The sequence below is a fragment of the Myodes glareolus genome, chromosome 7 (assembly GCF_982192425.1).
Source record: "Myodes glareolus chromosome 7, mMyoGla1.1, whole genome shotgun sequence".
Lineage (NCBI taxonomy): Eukaryota > Metazoa > Chordata > Mammalia > Rodentia > Cricetidae > Myodes > Myodes glareolus.
Genome location: NC_142032.1, coordinates 109,160,992 through 109,181,881, shown reverse-complemented (window position 1 = coordinate 109,181,881; position 20,890 = coordinate 109,160,992).

Below are 20,890 nucleotides of genomic sequence, written 5' to 3'. Positions count from 1 at the left end.
TTTCTCTGAAAGGACAGCATTTAGAAAGTGAAGCAACACTCCATTCACTTCGCACAGTGAATTGAAGTGTTGGAACAGACTGCTTCTCTTTCAGAGAAACGCATGTGAGTTTCTGGTGAATGCTTGTAAGTAGCTTAAGGCACTTTCAAAGGAAAGTGATTTTCTCTGAGAGGACAGCATTTAGAAAGTGAGGCAACACTCCATTCACTTCACACAGTGAATTGAAGTCTTGGAACAGACTGCTTCTCTTTCAGAGAAACACATGTGAGTTTCTTCCTAATGCTTGCAAGTAGCTTAAGGCACTTTCAAAGGAAAGTGATTTTCTCTGAAAGGACAGCATTTAGAAAGTGAAGCAACACTCCATTCACTTCGCACAGTGAATTGAAGTGTTGGAACAGACTGCTTCACTTTCAGAGAAACGCATGTGAGTTTCTGTTGAATGCTTGTAAGTAGCTTAAGGCACTTTCAAAGGAAAGTGATTTTCTCTGAGAGGACAGCATTTAGAAAGTGAAGCAACACTCCATTCCCTTCGTGCAGTGAATTGAAGTGTTGGAACAGAGTGCTTCTCTTTCATAGAAACGCATTAGTGTTTCTTGTGAATGCTTGCAAGTTGCTTAAGGCACTTTCAAAGGAAAGTGATTTTCTCTGAAAGTACATAATTTAGAAAGTGAAGCAACACTCCATTCACTTCGCACAGTGAATTGAAGTGTTGGAACAGACTGCTTCTCTTTCAGAGAAATGCATGTGAGTTTCTGTTGAATGCTTGTAAGTAGCTTAAGGCACTTTCAAAGGAAAGTGATTTTCTCTGAAAGGACAGCATTTAGAAAGTGAAGCAACACTCCATTCACTTCGCACAGTGAATTGAAGTGTTGGAACAGACTGCTTCACTTTCAGAGAAACGCATGTGAGTTTCTGTTGAATGCTTGTAAGTAGCTTAAGGCACTTTCAAAGGAAAGTGATTTTCTCTGAGAGGACAGCATTTAGAAAGTGAGGCAACACTCAATTCACTTCACACAGTGAATTGAAGTGTTGTAACAGACTGCTTCTCTTTCAGAGAAACGCATGTGAGTTTCTTCCTAATGCTTGCAAGTAGCTTAAGGCACTTTCAAAGGAAAGTGATTTTCTCTGAAAGGACATAATTTAGAAAGTGAAGCAAAACTCCATTCACTTCGCACAGTGAATTGAAGTGTTGGAACAGACTGCTTCTCTTTCAGAGAATCGCATGTGAGTTTCTTACTAATGCTTGCAAGTAGCTTAAGGCACTTTCAAAGGAAAGTGATTTTCTCTGAAAGGACAGCATTTAGAAAGTGAAGCAACACTCCATTCACTTCACACAGTGAATTGAAGTGTTGGAACAGACTGCTTCTCTTTCAGAGAAACGCATGTGAGTTTCTGGTGAATGCTTGTAAGTAGCTTAAGGCACTTTCAAAGGAAAGTGATTTTCTCTGAAAGGACAGCATTTAGAAAGTAAGCAACACTCCATTCCCTTCGTGCAGTGAATTGAAGTGTTGGAACAGAGTGCTTCTCTTTCATAGAAACACATTAGTGTTTCTTGTGAATGCTTACAAGTTGCTTAAGGCACTTTCAAAGGAAAGTGATTTTCTCTGAAAGGACATAATTTAGAAAGTGAAGCAACACTCCATTCACTTCGCACAGTGAATTGAAGTGTTGGAACAGACTGCTTCTCTTTCAGAGAAACGCATGTGAGTTTCTGTTGAATGCTTGTAAGTAGCTTAAGGCACTTTCAAAGAAAAGTGATTTTCTCTGAAAGGACAGCATTTAGAAAGGGAAGCAATACTCCATTCACTTCGCAGAGTGAATTGAAGTATTGGAACAGACTGCTTCTCTTTCAGAGAAACGGATGTGAGTTTCTTCCTAATGCTTGCAAGTAGCTTAAGGCACTATCAAAGGAAAGTGATTTTCTCTGAAAGGACAGCATTTAGAAAGTGAGGCAACACTCCATTCACTTCGCACAGTGAATTGAAGTGTTGGAACAGACTGCTTCTCTTTCAGAGAAACACATGTGAGTTTCTTCCTAATGCTTGCAAGTAGCTTAAGGCACTTTCAAAGGAAAGTGATTTTCTCTGAAAGGACAGCATTTAGAAAGTGAAGCAAGACTCCATTCACTTCGTGCAGTGAATTGAAGTGTTGGAACAGAGTGCTTCTCTTTCATAGAAACGCATTAGTGTTTCTTGTGAATGCTTGCAAGTTGCTTAAGGCACTTTCAAAGGAAAGTGATTTTCTCTGAAAGGACAGCATTTAGAAAGTGAAGCAACACTCCATTCACTTCGCACAGTGAATTGTAGTGTTGGAACAGACTGCTTCTCTTTCAGAGAAACGCATGTGAGTTTCTGTTGAATGCTTGTAAGTAGCTTAAGGCACTTTCAAAGGAAAGTGATTTTCTCTGAGAGGACAGCATTTAGAAAGTGAAGCAACACTCCATTCCCTTCGTGCAGTGAATTGAAGTGTTGGAACAGAGTGCTTCTCTTTCATAGAAACGCATTAGTGTTTCTTCTGAATGCTTGCAAGTTGCTTAAGGCACTTTCAAAGGAAAGTGATTTTCTCTGAAAGGACATAATTTAGAAAGTGAAGCAACACTCCATTCACTTCGCACAGTGAATTGAAGTGTTGGAACAGACTGCTTCTCTTTCAGAGAAATGCATGTGAGTTTCTGTTGAATGCTTGTAAGTAGCTTAAGGCACTTTCAAAGGAAAGTGATTTTCTCTGAAAGGACAGCATTTAGAAAGTGAAGCAACACTCCATTCACTTCGCACAGTGAATTGAAGTGTTGGAACAGACTGCTTCACTTTCAGAGAAACGCATGTGAGTTTCTGTTGAATGCTTGTAAGTAGCTTAAGGCACTTTCAAAGGAAAGTGATTTTCTCTGAAAGGACAGCATTTAGAAAGTGAAGCAACACTCCATTCCCTTCGTGCAGTGAATTGAAGTGTTGGAACAGAGTGCTTCTCTTTCATAGAAACGCATTAGTGTTTCTTGTGAATGCTTGCAAGTTGCTTAAGGCACTTTCAAAGGAAAGTGATTTTCTCTGAAAGTACATAATTTAGAAAGTGAAGCAACACTCCATTCACTTCGCACAGTGAATTGAAGTGTTGGAACAGACTGCTTCTCTTTCAGAGAAATGCATGTGAGTTTCTGTTGAATGCTTGTAAGTAGCTTAAGGCACTTTCAAAGGAAAGTGATTTTCTCTGAAAGGACAGCATTTAGAAAGTGAAGCAACACTCCATTCACTTCGCACAGTGAATTGAAGTGTTGGAACAGACTGCTTCTCTTTCAGAGAAACGCATGTGAGTTTCTTCCTCATGCTTGCAAGTAGCTTAAAGCACTTTCAAAGGAAAGTGATTTTCTCTGAAAGGACAGCATTTAGAAAGTGAAGCAACACTCCATTCACTTCGCACAGTGAATTGAAGTGTTGGAACACACTGCTTCTCTTTCAGAGAAACGCATGTGAGTTTCTGGTGAATGCTTGTAAGTAGCTTAAGGCACTTTCAAAGGAAAGTGATTTTCTCTGAAAGGACAGCATTTAGAAAGTGAAGCAACACTCCCTTCACTTCAAACAGTGAATTGAAGTGTTGGAACAGACTGCTTCTCTTTCAGAGAAATGCATGTGAGTTTCTGTTGAATGCTTGTAAGTAGCTTAAGGCACTTTCAAAGGAAAGTGATTTTCTCTGAAAGGACAGCATTTAGAAAGTGAGGAAACACTCCATTCACTTCACACAGTGAACTGAAGTGTTGGAACAGACTGCTTCTCTTTCAGAGAAACACATGTGAGTTTCTTCCTAATGCTTGCAAGTAGCTTAAGGCACGTTCAAAGGAAAGTGATTTTCTCTGAAAGGACAGCATTTAGAAAGTGAAGCAACATTCCATTCACTTCGCACAGTGAATTGAAGTGTTGGAACAGACTGCTTCTCTTTCAGAGAAACGCATGTGAGTTTCTTCCTAATGCTTGCAAGTAGCTTAATGCACTTTCAAAGGAAAGTGATTTTCTCTGAAAGGACAGCATTTAGAAAGTGAAGCAACACTCCATTCACTTCGCACATTGAATTGAAGTGTTGGAACAGACTGCTTCTCTTTCAGAGAAACGCATGTGAGTTTCTGTTGAATGCTTGTAAGTATCTTAAGGCACTTTCAAAGGAAAGTGATTTTCTCTGAAAGGACAGCATTTTGAAAGTGAAGCAATACTCCATTCACTTCGCAGAGTGAATTGAAGCATTGGAACAGACTGCTTCTCTTTCAGAGAAACGCATGTGAGTTTCTGTTAAATGCTTGTAAGTAGCTTAAGGCACTTTCAAAGGAAAGTGATTTTCTCTGAGAGCACAGCATTTAGAAAGTGAGGCAACACTCTATTCACTTCACACAGTGAATTGAAGTGTTGGAACAGACTGCTTCTCTTTCAGAGAAATGCATGTGAGTTTCTTCCTAATGCTTGCAAGTAGCTTAAGGCACTTTCAAAGGAAAGTGATTTTCTCTGAAAGGACAGCATTTAGAAAATGAAGCAACACTCCGTTCACTTCGCACAGTGAATTGAAGTGTTGGAACCGACTGCTTCTCTTTCAGAGAAACGCATGTGAGTTTCTGGTGAATGCTTGTAAGAAGCTCAAGGCACTTTCAAAGGAAAGTGATTTTCTCTGAAAGGACAGCATTTAGAAAGTGAAGCAACACTCCATTCACTTCGTGCAGTGAATTGAAGTGTTGGAATAGAGTGCTTCTCTTTCATAGAAACGCATTAGTGTTTCTTGTGAATGCTTGCAAGTTGCTTAAGGCACTTTCAAAGGATAGTGATTTTCTCTGAAAGGACATAATTTAGAAAGTGAAGCAACACTCCATTCACTTCGCACAGTGAATTGAAGTGTTGGAACAGACTGCTTCTCTTTCAGAGAAATGCATGTGAGTTTCTGTTGAATGCTTGTAAGTAGCTTAAGGCACTTTCAATGGAAAGTGATTTTCTCTGAAAGGACAGCATTTAGAAAGTGAAGCAACACTCCATTCACTTCGCACAGTGAATTGAAGTTTTGGAACAGACTGCTTCACTTTCAGAGAAACGCATGTGAGTTTCTGTTGAATGCTTGTAAGTAGCTTAAGGCACTTTCAAAGGAAAGTGATTTTCTCTAAGATGACAGCATTTAGAAAGTGAGGCAACACTCCATTCACTTCACACAGTGAATTGAAGTGTTGGAACAGACTGCTTCTCTTTCAGAGAAACGCATGTGAGTTTCTTCCTAATGCTTGCAAGTAGCTTAAGGCACTTTCAAAGGAAAGTGCTTTTCTCAGAAAGGACAGCATTTAGAAAGTGAAGCAACACTCCATTCACTTCGCACAGTGAATTGAAGTGTTGGAACAGACTGCTTCTCTTTCAGAGAAACGCATGTGAGTTTCTGGTGAATGCTTGTAAGTAGATTTAGGCACTTTCAAAGGAAAGTGATTTTCTCTGAAAGGACAGCATTTAGAAAGTGAGGCAACACTCCATTCACTTCGCACAGTGAATTGAAGTGTTGGAACAGACTGCTTCTCTTTCAGAGAAACGCATGTGAGTTTCTTCCTAATGCTTGCAAGTAGCTTAAGGCACTTTCAAAGGAAAGTGATTTTCTCTGAAATGACAGCATTTAGAAAGTGAAGCAACACTCCATTCACTTCGTGCAGTGAATTGAAGTGTTGGAACAGAGTGCTTCTCTTTCATAGAAACGCATTAGTGTTTCTTGTGAATGCTTGCAAGTTGCTTAAGGCACTTTCAAAGGAAAGTGATTTTCTCTGAAAGGACATAATTTAGAAAGTGAAGCAACACTCCATTCACTTCGCACAGTGAATTGAAGTGTTGGAACAGACTGCTTCTCTTTCAGAGAAATGCATGTGAGTTTCTGTTGAATGCTTGTAAGTAGCTGAAGGCACTTTCAAAGGAAAGTGATTTTCTCTGAAAGGACAGCATTTAGAAAGTGAAGCAACACTCCATTCACTTCGCAGAGTGAATTGAAGTGTTGGAACAGACTGCTTCACTTTCAGAGAAACGCATGTGAGTTTCTGTTGAATGCTTGTAAGTAGCTTAAGGCACTTTCAAAGGAAAGTGATTTTCTCTGAAAGGACAGCATTTAGAAAGTGAGGCAGCACTCCATTCACTTCACACAGTGAATTGAAGGGATGGAACAGACTGCTTCTCTTTCAGAGAAACGCATGTGAGTTTCTGGTGAATGCTTGTAAGTAGATTTAGGCACTTTCAAAGGAAAGTGATTTTCTCTGAAAGGACAGCATTTAGAAAGTGAGGCAACACTCCATTCACTTCGCACAGTGAATTGAAGTGTTGGAACAGACTGCTTCTCTTTCAGAGAAACGCATGTGAGTTTCTTCCTAATGCTTGCAAGTAGCTTAAGGCACTTTCAAAGGAAAGTGATTTTCTCTGAAATGACAGCATTTAGAAAGTGAAGCAACACTCCATTCACTTCGTGCAGTGAATTGAAGTGTTGGAACAGAGTGCTTCTCTTTCATAGAAACGCATTAGTGTTTCTTGTGAATGCTTGCAAGTTGCTTAAGGCACTTTCAAAGGAAAGTGATTTTCTCTGAAAGGACATAATTTAGAAAGTGAAGCAACACTCCATTCACTTCGCACAGTGAATTGAAGTGTTGGAACAGACTGCTTCTCTTTCAGAGAAATGCATGTGAGTTTCTGTTGAATGCTTGTAAGTAGCTGAAGGCACTTTCAAAGGAAAGTGATTTTCTCTGAAAGGACAGCATTTAGAAAGTGAAGCAACACTCCATTCACTTCGCAGAGTGAATTGAAGTGTTGGAACAGACTGCTTCACTTTCAGAGAAACGCATGTGAGTTTCTGTTGAATGCTTGTAAGTAGCTTAAGGCACTTTCAAAGGAAAGTGATTTTCTCTGAAAGGACAGCATTTAGAAAGTGAGGCAGCACTCCATTCACTTCACACAGTGAATTGAAGTGTTGGAACAGACTGCTTCTCTTTCAGAGAAACGCATGTGAGTTTCTTCCGAATGCTTGCAAGTAGCTTAAGGCACTTTCAAAGGAAAGTGATTTTCTCTGAAAGGACAGTATTTAGAAAGTGAGGCAACACTCCATTCACTTCGCACAGTGAATTGAAGTGTTGGAACAGACTGCTTCTCTTTCAGAGAAACGCATGTGAGTTTCTTCCTAATGCTTGCAAGTAGCTTAAGGCACTTTCAAAGGAAAGTGATTTTCTCTGAAAGGACAGCATTTAGAACGTGACGCAACACTCCATTCACTTCGCACAGTGAATTGAAGTGTTGGAACCGACTGCTTCTCTTTCAGAGAAACGCATGTGAGTTTCTGGTGAATGCTTGTAAGAAGCTTAAGGCACTTTCAAAGGAAAGTGATTTTCTCTGAAAGGACAGCATTTAGAACGTGAAACAACACTCCATTCACTTCGTGCAGTGAACTGAAGTGTTGGAACAGAGTGCTTCTCTTTCATAGATACGCATTAGTGTTTCTTGTGAATGCTAACAAGTTGGTTAAGGCACTTTCAAAGGAAAGTGATTTTCTCTGAAAGGACATAATTTAGAAAGTGAAGCAAAATTCCATTCACTTCGCACAGTGAATTGAAGTGTTGGAACAGACTGCTTCTCTTTCAGAGAAATGCATGTGAGTTTCTGTTGAATGCTTGTAAGTAGCTTAAGGCACTTTCAAAGGAAAGTGATTTTCTCTGAAAGGACAGCATTTAGAAAATGAAGCAACACTCCATTCACTTCGCACAGTGAATTGAAGTGTTGGAACAGACTGCTTCACTTTCAGAGAAACGCATGTGAGTTTCTGTTGAATGCTTGTAAGTAGCTTAAGGCACTTTCAAAGGAAAGTGATTTTCTCTGAGAGGACAGCATTTAGAAAGTGAGGCAACAATCCATTCACTTCACACAGTGAATTGAAATGTTGGAACAGACTGCTTCTCTTTCAGAGAAACGCATGTGAGTTTCTGTTGAATGCTTGTAAGTAGCTTAAGGCACTTTCAAAGAAAAGTGATTTTCTCTGAAAGGACAGCATTTAGAAAGGGAAGCAATACTCCATTCACTTCGCAGAGTGAATTGAAGTATTAGAAAAGACTGCTTCACTTTCAGAGAAACGCATGTGAGTTTCTGTTAAATGCTTGTAAGTAGCTTAAGGCACTTTCAAAGGAAAGTGATTTTCTCTGAAAGCACAGCATTTAGAAAGTGAGGCAACACTCTATTCACTTCACACAGTGAATTGAAGGGATGGAACAGACTGCTTCTCTTTCAGAGAAACGCATGTGAGTTTCTTCCTAATGCTTGCAAGTAGCTTAAGGCACTATCAAAGGAAAGTGATTTTCTCTGAAAGCACAGCATTTAGAAAGTGAGGCAACACTCCATTCAATTCGCACAGTGAATTGAAGTGTTGGAACAGACTGCTTCTCTTTCAGAGAAACGCATGTGAGTTTCTTCCTAATGCTTGCAAGTAGCTTAAGGCACTTTCAAAGGAAAGTGATTTTCTCTGAAAGGAAAGCATTTAGAAAGTGAAGCAACACTCCATTCACTTCGTGCAGTGAATTGAAGTGTTGGAACAGAGTGCTTCTCTTTCATAGAAACGCATTAGTGTTTCTTGTGAATGCTTGCAAGTTGCTTAAGGCACTTTCAAAGGAAAGTGATTTTCTCTGAAAGGACAGCATTTAGAAAGTGAAGCAACACTCCATTCACTTCGCACAGTGAATTGAAGTGTTGGAACAGACTGCTTCTCTTTCAGAGAAACGCATGTGATTTTCTGGTGAATGCTTGTAAGTAGCTTAAGGCACTTTCAAAGGAAAGTGATTTTCTCTGAGAGGACAGCATTTAGAAAGTGAGGCAACACTCCATTCACTTCACACAGTGAATTGAAGTCTTGGAACAGACTGCTTCACTTTCAGAGAAACACATGTGAGTTTCTTCCTAATGCTTGCAAGTAGCTTAAGGCACTTTCAAAGGAAAGTGATTTTCTCAGAAAGGACAGCATTTAGAAAGTGAAGCAACACTCCATTCACTTCGCACAGTGAATTGTAGTGTTGGAACAGACTGCTTCTCTTTCAGAGAAACGCATGTGAGTTTCTTCCTAATGCTTGCAAGTAGCTTAAGGCACTTTCAAAGGAAAGTGATTTTCTCTGAAAGGACAGCATTTAGAAAGTGAAGCAACACTCCATTCACTTCGCACAGTGAATTGAAGTGTTGGAACAGACTGCTTCTCTTTCAGAGAAACGCATGTGAGTTTCTGGTTAATGCTTGTAAGTAGCTTAATGCACTTTCAAAGGAAAGTGATTTTCTCTGAAAGGACAGCATTTAGAAAGTGAAGCAACACTCCATTCCCTTCGTGCAGTGAATTGAAGTGTTGGAACAGAGTGCTTCTCTTTCATAGAAACACATTAGTGTTTCTTGTGAATGCTTGCAAGTTGCTTAAGGCACTTTCAAAGGAAAGTGATTTTCTCTGAAAGGACATAATTTAGAAAGTGAAGCAACACTCCATTCACTTCGCACAGTGAATTGAAGTGTTGGAACAGACTGCTTCTCTTTCAGAGAAATGCATGTGAGTTTCTGTTGAATGCTTGTAAGTAGCTTAAGGCACTTTCAAAGGAAAGTGATTTTCTCTGAAAGGACAGCATTTAGAAAGTGAAGCAACACTCCATTCACTTCGCACAGTGAATTGAAGTGTTGGAACAGACTGCTTCACTTTCAGAGAAACGCATGTGAGTTTCTGTTGAATGCTTGTAAGTAGCTTAAGGCACTTTCAAAGGAAAGTGATTTTCTCTGAGAGGACAGCATTTAGAAAGTGAAGCAACACTCCATTCCCTTCGTGCAGTGAATTGAAGTGTTGGAACAGAGTGCTTCTCTTTCATAGAAACGCATTAGTGTTTCTTGTGAATGCTTGCAAGTTGCTTAAGGCACTTTCAAAGGAAAGTGATTTTCTCTGAAAGTACATAATTTAGAAAGTGAAGCAACACTCCATTCACTTCGCACAGTGAATTGAAGTGTTGGAACAGACTGCTTCTCTTTCAGAGAAATGCATGTGAGTTTCTGTTGAATGCTTGTAAGTAGCTTAAGGCACTTTCAAAGGAAAGTGATTTTCTCTGAAAGGACAGCATTTAGAAAGTGAAGCAACACTCCATTCACTTCGCACAGTGAATTGAAGTGTTGGAACAGACTGCTTCACTTTCAGAGAAACACATGTGAGTTTCTGTTGAATGCTTGTAAGTAGCTTAAGGCACTTTCAAAGGAAAGTGATTTTCTCTGAGAGGACAGCATTTAGAAAGTGAGGCAACACTCCATTCACTTCACACAGTGAATTGAAGTGTTGGAACAGACTGCTTCTCTTTCAGAGAAACGCATGTGAGTTTCTTCCTAATGCTTGCAAGTAGCTTAAGGCACTTTCAAAGGAAAGTGATTTTCTCAGAAAGGACAGCATTTAGAAAGTGAAGCAACACTCCATTCACTTCGCACAGTGAATTGAAGTGTTGGAACAGACTGCTTCTCTTTCAGAGAAACGCATGTGAGTTTCTTCCTCATGCTTGCAAGTAGCTTAAAGCACTTTCAAGGAAAGTGATTTTCTCTGAAAGGACAGCATTTAGAAAGTGAAGCAACACTCCATTCACTTCGCACAGTGAATTGAAGTGTTGGAACACACTGCTTCTCTTTCAGAGAAACGCATGTGAGTTTCTGGTGAATGCTTGTAAGTAGCTTAAGGCACTTTCAAAGGAAAGTGATTTTCCCTGAAAGGACAGCATTTAGAAAGTGAAGCAACACTCCCTTCACTTCAAACAGTGAATTGAAGTGTTGGAACAGACTGCTTCTCTTTCAGAGAAATGCATGTGAGTTTCTGTTGAATGCTTGTAAGTAGCTTAAGGCACTTTCAAAGGAAAGTGATTTTCTCTGAAAGGACAGCATTTAGAAAGTGAGGAAACACTCCATTCACTTCACACAGTGAACTGAAGTGTTGGAACAGACTGCTTCTCTTTCAGAGAAACACATGTGAGTTTCTTCCTAATGCTTGCAAGTAGCTTAAGGCACGTTCAAAGGAAAGTGATTTTCTCTGAAAGGACAGCATTTAGAAAGTGAAGCAACATTCCATTCACTTTGCACAGTGAATTGAAGTGTTGGAACAGACTGCTTCTCTTTCAGAGAAACGCATGTGAGTTTCTTCCTAATGCTTGCAAGTAGCTTAATGCACTTTCAAAGGAAAGTGATTTTCTCTGAAAGGACAGCATTTAGAAAGTGAAGCAACACTCCATTCACTTCGCACATTGAATTGAAGTGTTGGAACAGACTGCTTCTCTTTCAGAGAAACGCATGTGAGTTTCTGTTGAATGCTTGTAAGTAGCTTAAGGCACTTTCAAAGGAAAGTGATTTTCTCTGAAAGGACAGCATTTAGAAAGTGAAGCAACACTCCATTCCATCGTGCAGTGAATTGAAGTGTTGGAACAGAGTGCTTCTCTTTCATAGAAACGCATTAGTGTTTCTTGTGAATGCTTGCAAGTTGCTTAAGGCACTTTCAAAGGAAAGTGATTTTCTCTGAAAGTACATAATTTAGAAAGTGAAGCAACACTCCATTCACTTCGCACAGTGAATTGAAGTGTTGGAACAGACTGCTTCTCTTTCAGAGAAATGCATGTGAGTTTCTGTTGAATGCTTGTAAGTAGCTTAAGGCACTTTCAAAGGAAAGTGATTTTCTCTGAAAGGACAGTATTTAGAAAGTGAAGCAACACTCCATTCACTTCGCACAGTGAATTGAAGTGTTGGAACAGACTGCTTCACTTTCAGAGAAACACATGTGATTTTCTGTTGAATGCTTGTAAGTAGCTTAAGGCACTTTCAAAGGAAAGTGATTTTCTCTGAGAGGACAGCATTTAGAAAGTGAGGCAACACTCCATTCACTTCACACAGTGAATTGAAGTGTTGGAACAGACTGCTTCTCTTTCAGAGAAACGCATGTGAGTTTCTTCCTAATGCTTGCAAGTAGCTTAAGGCACTTTCAAAGGAAAGTGATTTTCTCAGAAAGGACAGCATTTAGAAAGTGAAGCAACACTCCATTCACTTCGCACAGTGAATTGAAGTGTTGGAACAGACTGCTTCTCTTTCAGAGAAACGCATGTGAGTTTCTTCCTCATGCTTGCAAGTAGCTTAAAGCACTTTCAAAGGAAAGTGATTTTCTCTGAAAGGACAGCATTTAGAAAGTGAAGCAACACTCCATTCACTTCGCACAGTGAATTGAAGTGTTGGAACACACTGCTTCTCTTTCAGAGAAACGCATGTGAGTTTCTGGTGAATGCTTGTAAGTAGCTTAAGGCACTTTCAAAGGAAAGTGATTTTCTCTGAAAGGACAGCATTTAGAAAGTGAAGCAACACTCCCTTCACTTCAAACAGTGAATTGAAGTGTTGGAACAGACTGCTTCTCTTTCAGAGAAATGCATGTGAGTTTCTGTTGAATGCTTGTAAGTAGCTTAAGGCACTTTCAAAGGAAAGTGATTTTCTCTGAAAGGACAGCATTTAGAAAGTGAGGAAACACTCCATTCACTTCACACAGTGAACTGAAGTGTTGGAACAGACTGCTTCTCTTTCAGAGAAACACATGTGAGTTTCTTCCTAATGCTTGCAAGTAGCTTAAGGCACGTTCAAAGGAAAGTGATTTTCTCTGAAAGGACAGCATTTAGAAAGTGAAGCAACATTCCATTCACTTCGCACAGTGAATTGAAGTGTTGGAACAGACTGCTTCTCTTTCAGAGAAACGCATGTGAGTTTCTTCCTAATGCTTGCAAGTAGCTTAATGCACTTTCAAAGGAAAGTGATTTTCTCTGAAAGGACAGCATTTAGAAAGTGAAGCAACACTCCATTCACTTCGCACATTGAATTGAAGTGTTGGAACAGACTGCTTCTCTTTCAGAGAAACGCATGTGAGTTTCTTTTGAATGCTTGTAAGTATCTTAAGGCACTTTCAAAGGAAAGTGATTTTCTCTGAAAGGACAGCATTTTGAAAGTGAAGCAATACTCCATTCACTTCGCAGAGTGAATTGAAGCATTGGAACAGACTGCTTCTCTTTCAGAGAAACGCATGTGAGTTTCTGTTAAATGCTTGCAAGTAGCTTAAGGCACTTTCAAAGGAAAGTGATTTTCTCTGAGAGCACAGCATTTAGAAAGTGAGGCAACACTCTATTCACTTCACACAGTGAATTGAAGTGTTGGAACAGACTGCTTCTCTTTCAGAGAAATGCATGTGAGTTTCTTCCTAATGCTTGCAAGTAGCTTAAGGCACTTTCAAAGGAAAGTGATTTTCTCTGAAAAGACAGCATTTAGAAAATGAAGCAACACTCCGTTCACTTCGCACAGTGAATTGAAGTGTTGGAACCGACTGCTTCTCTTTCAGAGAAACGCATGTGAGTTTCTGGTGAATGCTTGTAAGAAGCTCAAGGCACTTTCAAAGGAAAGTGATTTTCTCTGAAAGGACAGCATTTAGAAAGTGAAGCAACACTCCATTCACTTCGTGCAGTGAATTGAAGTGTTGGAATAGAGTGCTTCTCTTTCATAGAAACGCATTAGTGTTTCTTGTGAATGCTTGCAAGTTGCTTAAGGCACTTTCATAGGATAGTGATTTTCTCTGAAAGGACATAATTTAGAAAGTGAAGCAACACTCCATTCACTTCGCACAGTGAATTGAAGTGTTGGAACAGACTGCTTCACTTTCAGAGAAATGCATGTGAGTTTCTGTTGAATGTTTGTAAGTAGCTTAAGGCACTTTCAATGGAAAGTGATTTTCTCTGAAAGGACAGCATTTAGAAAGTGAAGCAACACTCCATTCACTTCGCACAGTGAATTGAAGTTTTGGAACAGACTGCTTCACTTTCAGAGAAACGCATGTGAGTTTCTGTTGAATGCTTGTAAGTAGCTTAAGGCACTTTCAAAGGAAAGTGATTTTCTCTAAGATGACAGCATTTAGAAAGTGAGGCAACACTCCATTCACTTCACACAGTGAATTGAAGTGTTGGAACAGACTGCTTCTCTTTCAGAGAAACGCATGTGAGTTTCTTCCTAATGCTTGCAAGTAGCTTAAGGCACTTTCAAAGGAAAGTGATTTTCTCAGAAAGGACAGCATTTAGAAAGTGAAGCAACACTCCATTCACTTCGCACATTGAATTGAAGTGTTGGAACAGACTGCTTCTCTTTCAGAGAAACGCATGTGAGTTTCTGTTGAATGCTTGTAAGTATCTTAAGGCACTTTCAAAGGAAAGTGATTTTCTCTGAAAGGACAGCATTTCGAAAGTGAAGCAATACTCCATTCACTTCGCAGAGTGAATTGAAGTGTTGGAACAGACTGCTTCTCTTTCAGAGAAACGCATGTGAGTTTCTGTTAAATGCTTGTAAGTAGCTTAAGGCACTTTCAAAGGAAAGTGATTTTCTCTGAGAGCACAGCATTTAGAATGTGAGGCAACACTCCATTCACTTCGTGCAGTGAATTGAAGTGTTGGAATAGAGTGCTTCTCTTTCATAGAAACGCATTAGTGTTTCTTGTGAATGCTTGCAAGTTGCATAAGGCACTTTCAAAGGATAGTGATTTTCTCTGAAAGGACATAATTTAGAAAGTGAAGCAACACTCCATTCACTTCGCACAGTGAATTGAAGTGTTGGAACAGACTGCTTCTCTTTCAGAGAAATGCATGTGAGTTTCTGTTGAATGCTTGTAAGTAGCTTAAGGCACTTTCAATGGAAAGTGATTTTCTCTGAAAGGACAGCATTTAGAAAGTGAAGCAACACTCCATTCACTTCGCACAGTGAATTGAAGTGTTGGAACAGACTGCTTCACTTTCAGAGAAACGCATGTGAGTTTCTGTTGAATGCTTGTAAGTAGCTTAAGGCACTTTCAAAAGAAAGTGATTTTCTCTAAGATGACAGCATTTAGAAAGTGAGGCAACACTCCATTCACTTCACACAGTGAATTGAAGTGTTGGAACAGACTGCTTCTCTTTCAGAGAAACGCATGTGAGTTTCTTCCTAATGCTTGCAAGTAGCTTAAGGCACTTTCAAAGGAAAGTGATTTTCTCAGAAAGGACAGCATTTAGAAAGTGAAGCAACACTCCATTCACTTCGCACAGTGAATTGAAGTGTTGGAACAGACTGCTTCTCTTTCAGAGAAACGCATGTGAGTTTCTGGTGAATGCTTGTAAGTAGATTAAGGCACTTTCAAAGGAAAGTGATTTTCTCTGAAAGGACAGCATTTACAAAGTGAAGCAACACTCCATTCACTTCGCACAGTGAAATGAAGTGTTGGAACAGACTGCTTCTCTTTCAGAGAAACGCATGTGAGTTTCTGGTGAATGCTTGTAAGTAGCTTAAGGCACTTTCAAAGGAAAGTGATTTTCTCTGAAAGGACAGCATTTAGAAAGTGAAGCAACACTCCATTCACTTCGAACAGTGAATTGAAGTGTTGGAACAGACTGCTTCTTTTTAAGAGAAATGCATGTGAGTTTCTGGTGAAAGCTTGTAAGTAGCTTAAGGCACTTTCAAAGGAAAGTGATTTTCTCTGAAAGGACAGCATTTAGAAAGTGAGGCAGCACTCCATTCACTTCACACAGTGAACTGAAGTGTTGGAACAGACTGCATCTCTTTCAGAGAAACGCATGTGAGTTTCTTCCTAATGCTTGCAAGTAGCTTAAGGCACTATCAAAGGAAAGTGATTTTCTCTGAAAAGACAGCATTTAGAAAGTGAAGCAACACTCCATTCACTTCGCACAGTGAATTGAAGTGTTGGAACAGACTGCTTCTCTTTCAGAGAAGCGCATGTGAGTTTTTTGTGAATGCTTGAAAGTAGTTTAAGGCACTTTCAAAGGAAAGTGATTTTCTCTGAAAGGACAACATTTAGAAAGTGAAGCAACACTCCATTCACTTCGCACAGTGAATTGAAGTGTTGGAACAGACTGCTTCTCTTTCAGAGAAACGCATGTGAGTTTCTTCCTAATGTTTGCAAGTAGCTTAAGGCACTTTCAAAGGAAAGTGATTTTCTCTGAAAGGACAGCATTTAGAAAGTGAGGCAACACTCCATTCACTTCGCACAGTGAATTGAAGTGTTGGAACAGACTGCTTCTCTTTCAGAGAAACACATGTGAGTTTCTTCCTAATGCTTGCAAGTAGCTTAAGGCACTTTCAAAGGAAAGTGATTTTCTCTGAAAGGACAGCATTTAGAAAGTGAAGCAACACACCATTCACTTGGCACAGTGAATTGAAGTGTTGGAACCGAGTGAATCTCTTTCAGTGAAAAGCATGTGAGTTTCTGGTGAATGCTTGTAAGAAGCTTAAGGCACTTTCAAAGGAAAGTGATTTTCTCTGAAAGGACAGCATTTAGAAAGTGAAGCAACACTCCATTCACTTCGTGCAGTGAATTGAAGTTTTGGAACAGAGTGCTTCTCTTTCATAGAAACGCATTAGTGTTTCTTGTGAATGCTTGCAAGTTGCTTAAGGCACTTTCAAAGGAAAGTGATTTTCTCTGAAAGGACAGCATTTAGAAAGTGAAGCAACACTCCATTCACTTCCCAGAGTGAATTGAAGTATTGGAACAGACTGCTTCTCTTTCAGAGAAACGCATGTGAGTTTCTGTTAAATGCTTGTAAGTAGCTTAAGGCACTTTCAAAGGAAAGTGATTTTCTCTGAAAGCACAGCATTTAGAAAGTGAGGCAACACTCTATTCACTTCACACAGTGAATTGAAGTGTTGGAACAGACTTCTTCTCTTTCAGAGAAACGCATGTGAGTTTCTTCCTAATGCTTGCAAGTAGCTTAAGGCACTATCAAAGGAAAGTGATTTTCTCTGAAAAGACAGCATTTAGAAAGTGAAGCAACACTCCATTCACTTCGCACAGTGAATTGAAGTGTTGGAACAGACTGCTTCTCTTTCAGAGAAGCGCATGTGAGTTTTTTGTGAATGCTTGAAAGTAGTTTAAGGCACTTTCAAAGGAAAGTGATTTTCTCTGAAAGGACAACATTTAGAAAGTGAAGCAACACTCCATTCACTTCGCACAGTGAATTGAAGTGTTGGAACAGACTGCATCTCTTTCAGAGAAATGCATGTGAGTTTCTTCCTAATGCTTGCAAGTAGCTTAAGGCACTTTCAAAGGAAAGTGATTTTCTCTGAAAGGACAGCATTTAGAAAGTGAAGCAACACTCCATTCACTTCGTGCAGTGTATTGAAGTGTTGGAACAGAGTGCTTCTCTTTCATAGAAACGCATTAGTGTTTCTTGTGAATGCTTGCAAGTTGCTTAAGGCACTTTCAAAGGAAAGTGATTTTCTCTGAAAGGACATAATTTAGAAAGGGAAGCAACACTCCATTCACTTCGCACAGTGAATTGAAGTGTTGGAACAGACTGCTTCTCTTTCAGAGAAATGCATGTGAGTTTCTGTTGAATGTTTGTAGTAGCTTAAGGAACTTTCAAATGAAAGTGACTTTCTCTGAAAGGACAGCATTTAGAAAGTGAAGCAACACTCCCTTCACTTCGAACAGTGAATTGAAGTGTTGGAACAGACTGCTTCTCTTTCAGAGTAATGTATGTGAGTTTCTGTTGAATGCTTGTAAGTAGCTTAAGGCACTTTCAAAGGAAAGTGATTTTCTCTGAAAGTACAGCATTTAGAAAGTGAGGCAACACTCCATTCACTTCACACAGTGAATTGAAGTGTTGGAACAGACTGCTTCTCTTTCAGAGAAACACATGTGAGTTTCTTCCTAATGCTTGCAAGTAGCTTAAGGCACTTTCAAAGGAAAGTGATTTTCTCTGAAAGGACAGCATTTACAAAGTGAAGCAACACTCCATTCACTTCGCACATTGAATTGAAGTGTTGGAACAGACTGCTTCTCTTTCAGAGAAACGCATGTGAGTTTCTGTTGAAAGCTTGTAAGTAGCTTAAGGCACTTTCAAAGGAAAGTGATTTTCTCTGAAAGGACAGCATTTAGAAAGTGAAGCAACACTCCATTCACTTCCCAGAGTGAATTGAAGTATTGGAACAGACTGCTTCTCTTTCAGAGAAACGCATGTGAGTTTCTGTTAAATGCTTGTAAGTAGCTTAAGGCACTTTCAAAGGAAAGTGATTTTCTCTGAAAGCACAGCATTTAGAAAGTGAGGCAACACTCTATTCACTTCACACAGTGAATTGAAGTGTTGGAACAGACTGCTTCTCTTTCAGAGAAACGCATGTGAGTTTCTTCCTAATGCTTGCAAGGAGCTAAAGGCACTATCAAAGGAAAGTGATTTTCTCTGAAAGGACAGCATTTAGAAAGTGAAGCAACACTCCATTCACTTCGCACAGTGAATTGAAGTGTTGGAACAGACTGCTTCTCTTTCAGAGAAGCACATGTGAGTTTTTTGTGAATGCTTGAAAGTAGTTTAAGGCACTTTCAAAGGAAAGTGATTTTCTCTGAAAAGACAGCATTTAGAAAGTGAGGCAACACTCCATTCACTTCGCACAGTGAATTGAAGTGTTGGAACAGACTGCTTCTCTTTCAGAGAAATGCATGTGAGTTTCTGTTGAATGCTTGTAAGTAGCTTAAGGCACTTTCAAAGGAAAGTGATTTTCTCTGAAAGTACAGCATTTAGAAAGTGAGGCAACACTCCATTCACTTCACACAGTGAATTGAAGTGTTGGAACAGACTGCTTCTCTTTCAGAGAAACGCATGTGAGTTTCTTCCTAATGCTTGCAAGTAGCTTAAGGCACTTTCAAAGGAAAGTGATTTTCTCTGAAAGGACAGCATTTAGAAAGTGAAACAACACTCCATTCACTTCGTGCAGTGAATTGAAGTGTTGGAACAGACTGCTTCTCTTTCATAGAAACGCATTAGTGTTTCTTGTGAATGCTTGCAAGTTGCTTAAGGCACTTTCAAAGGAAAGTGATTTTCTCTGAAAGGACATAATTTAGAAAGGGAAGCAACACTCCATTCACTTCGCACAGTGAATTGAAGTGTTGGAACAGACTGCTTCTCTTTCAGAGAAATGCATGTGAGTTTCTGTTGAATGCTTGTAAGTAGCTTAAGGCACTTTCAAAGGAAAGTGATTTTCTCTGAAAGGAAAGCATTTAGAAAGTGAAGCAACACTCCATTCACTTCGCAGAGTGAATTGAAGTGTTGGAACAGACTGCTTCACTTTCAGAGAAACGCATGTGAGTTTCTGTTGAATGCTTGTAAGTAGCTTAAGGCACTTTCAAAGGAAAGTGATTTTCTCTGAGATGACAGCATTTAGAAAGTGAGGCAACACTCCATTCACTTCACACAGTGAATTGAAGTGTTGGAACAGACTGCTTCTCTTTCAGAGAAACGCATGTGTGTTTCTTCCTAATGCTTGCAAGTAGCTTAAGGCACTTTCAAAGGAAAGTGATTTTCTCAGAAAGGACAGCATTTAGAAAGTGAAGCAACACTCCATTCACTTCGCACAGTGAATTGAAGTGTTGGAACAGACTGCTTCTCTTTCAGAGAAATGCATGTGAGTTTCTTCCTAATGCTTGCAAGTAGCTTAAGGCACTTTCAAAGGAAAGTGATTTTCTCTGAAAGGACAGCATTTACAAAGTGAAGCAACACTCCATTCACTTCGCACAGTGAATTGAAGTGTTGGAACAGACTGCTTCTCTTTCAGAGAAATGCATGTGAGTTTCTGGTGAATGCTTGTAAGTAGCTTAAGGCACTTTCAAAGGAAAGTGATTTTCTCTGAAAGGACAGCATTTAGAAAGTGAGGCAGCACTCCATTCACTTCACACAGTGAATTGAAGTGTTGGAACAGACTGCTTCTCTTTCAGAGAAACGCATGTGAGTTTCTTCCTAATGCTTGCAAGTAGCTTAAGGCACTTTCAAGGGAAAGTGATTTTCTCTGAAAGGACAGCATTTAGAAAGTGAGGCAACACTCCATTCACTTCACACAGTGAATTGAAGTGTTGGAACCGACTGCTTCTATTTCAGAGAAACGCATGTGAGTTTCTGGTGAATGCTTGTAAGAAGCTTAAGGCACTTTCAAAGGAAAGTGATTTTCTCTGAAAGGACAGCATTTAGAAAGTGAAGCAACACTCCATTCACTTCGTGTAGTGAATTGAAGTGTTGGAACAGACTGCTTCTCTTTCAGAGAAACGCATGTGAGTTTCTTCCTAATGCTTGCAAGTAGCTTAAGGCACTTTCAAAGGAAAGTGATTTTCTCTGAAAGGACAGCATTTAGAAAGTGAAGCAACACTCCATTCACTTCGCACATTGAATTGAAGTGTTGGAACAGACTGCTTCTCTTTCAGAGAAACGCATGTGAGTTTCTGTTGAATGCTTGTAAGTAGCTTAAGGCACTTTCAAAGGAAAGTGATTTTCTCTGAAAGGACAGCATTTAGAAAGTGAGGCAGCACTCCATTCACTTCACACAGTGAATTGAAGTGTTGGAACAGACTGCTTCTCTTTCAGAGAAACGCATGTGAGTTTCTTCCTAATGCTTGCAAGTAGCTTAAGGCACTTTCAAAGGAAAGTGATTTTCTCTGAAAGGACAGCATTTAGAAAGTGAGGCAACACTCCATTCACTTCACACAGTGAATTGAAGTGTTGGAACAGACTGCTTCTCTTTCAGAGAAATGCATGTGAGTTTCTTCCTAATGCTTGCAAGTAGCTTAAGGCACTTTCAAAGGAAAGTGTTTTTCTCTGAAAGGACAGCATTTAGAACGTGAAGCAACACTCCATTCACTTCGCACAGTGAATGGAAGTGTTGGAACCGACTGCTTCTATTTCAGAGAAACGCATGTGAGTTTCTGGTGAATGCTTGTAAGAAGCTTAAGGCACTTTCAAAGGAAAGTGATTTTCTCTGAAAGGACAGCATTTAGAAAGTAAAGCAACACTCCATTCACTTCGTGCAGTGAATTGAAGTGTTGGAACAGACTGCTTCTCTTTCAG